Consider the following 6580-nt stretch of genomic DNA (forward strand, 5'->3'; position numbering starts at 1 on the left):
AGGTGGGAACTGGGACAATAGGATACTGCAGAAGGAGATTGTTTGGATCCATAGATTCAGATCCCAGGCGCCTTCAGGCATTAATGAAAGGCTGACGTTTACCTGTTTCCTATGAGCTGTGGCCTCGTCCGTGATATCCCTACCCCCCACTCCATAAGCCGAGCATTACGTGACTGAATAGAGTGTACTGAAAATTAGACCACATGCGTAAAGCATAAAATATTATGTTATATCATTTTAGACATTAGTGACTCACTATCAGGTCATTGTCTTGAGATAACCACGCACTGTGGTTATTTTCCCTGAGAATATATACATCAGGATCAAATGTGAACTATGCTGCAATGTCTTTGAGATCTTTTATTATGGCATACCACACATGCATCCATATAATTGCCCACATAGTAGATTTTACAATTACTGTGTTTACCTTCCCCCCCAATATTATTTCTCTCCATTCCACCCCTCTACACACCCTAAAAAATCATTTTCTGGATATGGTGTGGGTGGTATTAATATATATGCCCATGATGCTCATTATACAATCATGGGCACACTAAAACTTATTATAGTTATATATAACATCTCCTTGCCTAGGCAGGGCATAGCTGAATCGACATTGTTACTATGTCGAAACTGGAGATGCGAATATCCTGTGGAGCGCAATTGCGTTCCACAGGATTATACATACAGGAACCGGGAAGAGGCTCAAAGACCGGAAGCCGCTCCTTGGAACGCATGTGCGTTCCAAAGACCGGAAGGGCGGCGCAGCACTGACTGTGCCATTCTGCTTCTAAACGATCGGAGCATCCGCTTTGTGGAACGCATATGCGTTCCAATAACAGGAAGTGGGGCAAACCCGGAAGCTAGGTAAACCACCAATAGGGCTATTGGCGCTAAGTGGCAGCACTTTAAATACAGCTGCAGCATTAGTCATGAAATCGCCTACCAGGGGGAATGAGAGCAGAGGGAAGGACTCCAGCATGTAAGTCTAATATACCTTGGTCATTTCAACCATAGGTCTTTGATTCTTTAGTGTTTATTCAGCGTCAGCACCATTGGTGATTATAATTCTTGATTTTAGTGTGGGTCTTACCAAGATTCCATGACAGGGGGATAACAGAAATAATATCTTGCTGGGATCTTCCCTATCATCTGAACTGTGAGTCTGCACTGACCAATGATTTTATCTATATATAGATGATAGATACCATACTGACTTTGGTATATGATTATTTTCTGCCCTATAGGATGCGGAACATACCATCTACTTTTGAAGGAGTCTGATGCAGGCACAATCATCAAAATGTGCATTTAACTGGCCTGATATGATGCTATTAAGCATATCCATTGGCCCGATTACATCTCCCCCGTATTAATTAAATGTAGAGCGACTATCCTACTCTGTTTGTGCGGCCTGGCTTTATGCCGGCATTTATCTTGTAGCACTTTTTTCATGTGACCTGGCTCTATGCCAGTATTTATATAGTTGCATTTATTTTGTATAGACCAACAGTTTTATTACACCTCCTGATGATCCCATAGCATTGTCTAGGGGGAAACGCGTCGAGGTAGCTAAGGTGTATGACTATCAAGTCAACCCTGACCAATCGTATGTTTTGTATATGTCTGTACTATATGTATTTTTTTGTTTTTCTTATTCCATCCAGCTGATCTATATAATTATGATAATTCAATATCCTCACCTCATACCTGGGGTAATATAGAACCATCCCTGCTGCACCCCTATAGGGATTTGTGAGGGGTAGTAGTCTAGGTATGTGGTATGTGGACAGGGGGCCTCCACCATTAGGAGCCCTCCCTGGGCTGAGGTTTTAGGATAGGGGTAGATATAGGGACAATTATTCCCGTACCCCAGGTTACTAATCTATGCTGGATGTGATTATCGGTCACATTATTTTGTTTGTATATTATTGATGTCATATTTAGCGGACCCCATTGGGATCCCTTTTAAGGTATACCATTAAAATTGTCATTTTAGTTTTTTTTTCTTTGTGCTGGAATTGTTGATACATATATACCCAATAATATCAATGTTCATTGATTCTGCTGGAATCTGATTAATATTCCATTCGGCCAGTTTCGCAGAATCAGAAGAAATTGTACACAAGATCAAGATTTTGAGACAGAAGCTTTGAAAATGAAGAATCAATTCTTGGATAGGGAATATCCGGAAAATGTTTTGGATGTAGCACTAGAGAGAACCAGGAAATTAGATAGACATACGTGGTTCAATAACAAGGAACCAGTAATTGAGAAAACGCAAGATAGTGAATTAATAAATACTAGAATTATTCTCCCATTCAATAATAATCACAGGGGGGTGCAAAAAATCATAAAAACTCATTGGCACCATATCTTGAGTGATAAGATGATAGGCCATCTTTTACCAACTATACCATCTTTAACATTTACAAAAGCACCCAATTTAGGCTTAAAAATAGCCCCATCTATCAAATCACCAAAACTAACAATGAGTGAGAATACAATCTTGGGCACCTGGATGAAACTTAAAGGTTTCTTCAAGTGTGGCAAATGTATGGCGTGTAAGATCAACCCTATACCTAGGAAAACAACAACAATCTCTTCCACTCAAAATACGCATAAATGGGAGATCAAGGAATGCCTTACTTGCAATACCGCCGGAGTCATCTACCTGATCCAGTGCCCATGTAAGAGATAGTACATAGGAAGAACAAAACGACCTATGAAAATCAGATTGGCGGAACATATAGGCAATATAAGAAAGGGGTATGACAAACACTGTCTATCCAAACACTTTAGAGATGTACATAATAAAGATCCATCCAATTTGATCTTCATGGCACTGGAAAAGGTAGATAGACACTGGCGTGGAGGCAACTACATCAAACAAATGTCTAAAACAGAGTCAAGACATATGAGTTCGGATCGATGCTACCAGTGGGTCTGAATGCAGAACTGGAACTTTTCGGGTTCTTGTAGGCTGGGTGCCCCAGAGTCGACTCACACGCCGCAGTTTGGCCGTTTATCGGCACTGCGTCGTGGACTCGGGCTGGGGCCCACAGCCCCATACAACTTGATCAGGATCCCACTCAAACTCCATACATACATTAATAAAATCTACTTTGTTTTTAGTGGCAATCCCTATGACATATTGTCCCAACTCAAATTCTTCAAAATATGACATGCGACTGAATGGGTATATTACAAGACCCTAGAAGAAAGATTGCAAATACCATAAGTGATAAAATGACCCGCTATTGTCTTATTCTCAAATTTTACCGTATTCATGTATATGTTGAAATTTTAACATTTTATTAACATTGTAATGATTGAGGTATATATATAAAATGCACTTCAAATACTGATACAAAATGAATCTTGTTATACTATATTGCCATATATGGTTGTAGACCTCATAAACTATATGTATGGCTTTCTGTCCAACTTTAAAGTTGAATAACTTTTATATGCAACCTGAAATAGAAATTTCGTTTATACAAGATGTCCAGAAGGATGAAAGGAGTATATAGTACAAAAAACGCACAAGTACAAAAAAGACGCATAAAAAACGCTTATCCAAAAAACGTATGAACAGTCTTTTCTAGGAAGGAAATCCAGCGATCTACATTTTGGTGCTCTCTATGAAATAAAAGGCGGAGGCAAACAGGTGTCGCGGTACCACTGATGAAGGGAAGGCTAGTTCCCAAAACGCGTCTGGACCGGATCGCACACCTGTAAAGCAGCACCTCCGCAGTCACAAGCATGGCCATGCTATAAAACCGGACTGAAGGACAGTTGAAACGATCGAAATCAAGATCATCAAATCGAAAATAAATCGAAAATAGATTCACCTTCCTACTGTGCCGGACGGCAATAACGTGAACTAAGTATAACTGAAATCCCGTCCGAACTCCCGCGAGATCTTGGGTAAGTTGGCTGGAGGAGTACGGAGCGAGATGCCGGCAGTGTCCCGCGCCGCTCGATCCTCGCCGAAACAAGCCGCCAACGTAAAGGAAGGTAAGAGGATTCAACTTGTTAATATAATAGCCATAATTGATATGGGACTGAAGCAAGTATAATAGTCATTTGACTGCATCAGCGCAAAAGACCGGCGCATAATATCTGAGAAATATCAGAGCTACTGGAGAGGCTTTATACAGCAAGATCCCTAATATATACTTGTACTCACATGTGGACTAATACCCCCATGGGATCGCAATCATTATTGAGCACTCCGGTATAATACAGCCAGCCACACAGTACAACGTGCACTGTACAAATAAGGAACTATCCCCACCAACATATCTAATCTCTGTGGATTTCTTTCAAAAAATTTTTGGGGGATTTTCTGGATTATATGAAGTGTATTTTATTTCATTTTATTGTATTTTATTGTGCATTGTTTTACAACATTTTATTATACTATACACGTGTGCATTATAAATAGTGCGATTTAATTAAATTTTATAAACCTTATGAGTCCAAATGAAGTGTGCTCGCCCATAATTTAAGCCTTTTTACAAATAATTATCACTAGAGGGTGGGTGTCCCTCCTATTTGGGCTAGCAGCACCTGTTCCAAAATCTCGTCTGGAGTGAGCCACCATCTTGAAGTTTACATTTCCTTTAAAACTTGTGTAGTTTACCTACACTTTTCTAAAATAAAAAGTGTCTTACACTGTTTAGTAAAACTTTTATAAGGCTACTTTCGCATCTGCGACATGGATTCCAGCTGGCTGTTCTCTGCTGGAATTCACTGGATCAGGCACTGCTGGATACAACTGGAGTGCCCGCCAAACCTGTGCAATCTGGCATTGCTGGAGGTTTGTAAGGCTCTATCTGGCCCCATTCACTATAATGGGGTCCAGCGGAGATCTGGCCGAAATCTGGCAAATATGTTGAGAATCGGCTGGACAGAAACCGCTGCACACTGTGGTTTGAGTCTGGCCAATTCTCTGCATATTTGCCAGATTGAGGCCGGATCTCTGCAAAAGACTGCCGGAATCCATGCCGCAGATGTAAAAGTAGCCTTATTAAATAAAGTTTTACTTAACAATGTCAGCCTCTTTTCATTTTAGGAATCCAGCTTTCTCTGCCAGAACTGATGGCTGGATTCCAGTGCCGCAGATGTAAAAGTAGCCTAAAAAGAAAATGTGAGTAGAAGACCATCTCCCTTTTTACCTTCATAAGAATTGTATTGAGAAAAGTAGCAGCTGATAAGGGGCATATTCAGTCTTAGTGCCTAGGGTACCATTGAATGTAGATATAGCCCCTGGGGTTATGGAAAGAGAAATGTGTTTGCCTGTAAGAACCCTGGATACGTGTGAGCGTGTATGTGCGTGCACATGTATACGTATCCCTTGTTCAGGCTCTAGCGTAAAATCACCTGTGACCATCTGTTGGAGTCAAGGATTTGCGATCTTATTACATTAAAGGGGTATTCCCATCTGAGACAATGGGGGCATACAGTATAGCTAGGATATGTCCCCATTGTCTGATAGGGGCAGGTCCCACCAGAGAACCCCATTCAGTATTGATGATGGCCAAGAGCCTCTTTAGCACGTAAAGGGACACTGACAGGGCCAAAAAGCATATTAAGGTTATATATATGACCGTACAGGTCTTATAAAGTGTATAAGAATCATGTAAGTATCCCCCCTGTCCACCTTATAACTACAGTAATGTGAAGTTTTATAACCTGCTGGAATCGGGTTCAATCTGCCCAAGGGGCGGTGTTTCACCTCAGCTTGCGCCCAGCCAGCCTCGCCCCAACTGCCGTTTTGAAGCGCCGCCCAGCTCATCAATATTCACTTCGCTGGGCGGCTACTAGTGTCCCCGGCCATCTTCAGCGCATGCGCCCGGCACCCTCACTGGCCGGGATCGCATCGCGCCTGCGCACAGTCTCATTTTCAGAGGCTGCCTCTGAGAATGAGACTGTGCGCAGGCGCGATGCGATCCCGGCCAGTGAGGGTGCCGGGCGCATGCGCTGAAGATGGCCGGGGACACTAGTAGCCGCCCAGCGAAGTGAATATTGATGAGCTGGGCGGCGCTTCAAAACGGCAGTTGGGGCGAGGCTGGCTGGGCGCAAGCTGAGGTGAAACACCGCCCCTTGGGCAGATTGAACCCGATTCCAGCAGGTTATAAAACTTCACATTACTGTAGTTATAAGGTGGACAGGGGGGATACTTACATGATTCTTATACACTTTATAAGACCTGTACGATATATATATATATATATATATATATATATATACCTTAATATGCTTTTTGGCCCTGTCAGTGTCCCTTTAACTGATCGCTTAACTTCCAATGGGAGCAGCTTTGTCTGCCTGTATGTGTCACGGACGTTCCCACGACAGGTGGCAGGAGATCGGTGAAACTGGTAACACGTGGTTTGATCTGACATGTTTTCCGTTTGGATCAAATGACGTCTGTGTTGTTTCTGGTGCTTGCCACACCTTCTTTCGCCAGGTGTGGCTATTATAGTCATTTAACCTTCTCTATTTATAGTTGCTTCTCCCACAATGCTGTGCTGTTTATAGCGTCTTTTTGGACCTTTGGATAGATTGTGGT

At 42.1% G+C, this 6580-nt stretch overlaps 1 long non-coding RNA gene across 1 annotated transcript; it reads left to right on the plus strand.

Moving 5' to 3' along the window:
• The first annotated feature begins 866 nt into the window (after nucleotides 1-866).
• LOC120993860 lies at nucleotides 867-1326 on the plus strand. The gene is made up of 3 exons (XR_005777324.1): nucleotides 867-985; nucleotides 1085-1162; nucleotides 1251-1326. It is a non-coding gene; the product is annotated as an uncharacterized LOC120993860 (long non-coding RNA).
• Nucleotides 1327-6580: the final 5254 nt, after the last annotated feature.

Source organism: Bufo bufo, chromosome 3, assembly GCF_905171765.1.
Source record: "Bufo bufo chromosome 3, aBufBuf1.1, whole genome shotgun sequence".
Taxonomy (NCBI): Eukaryota; Metazoa; Chordata; class Amphibia; order Anura; family Bufonidae; genus Bufo; species Bufo bufo.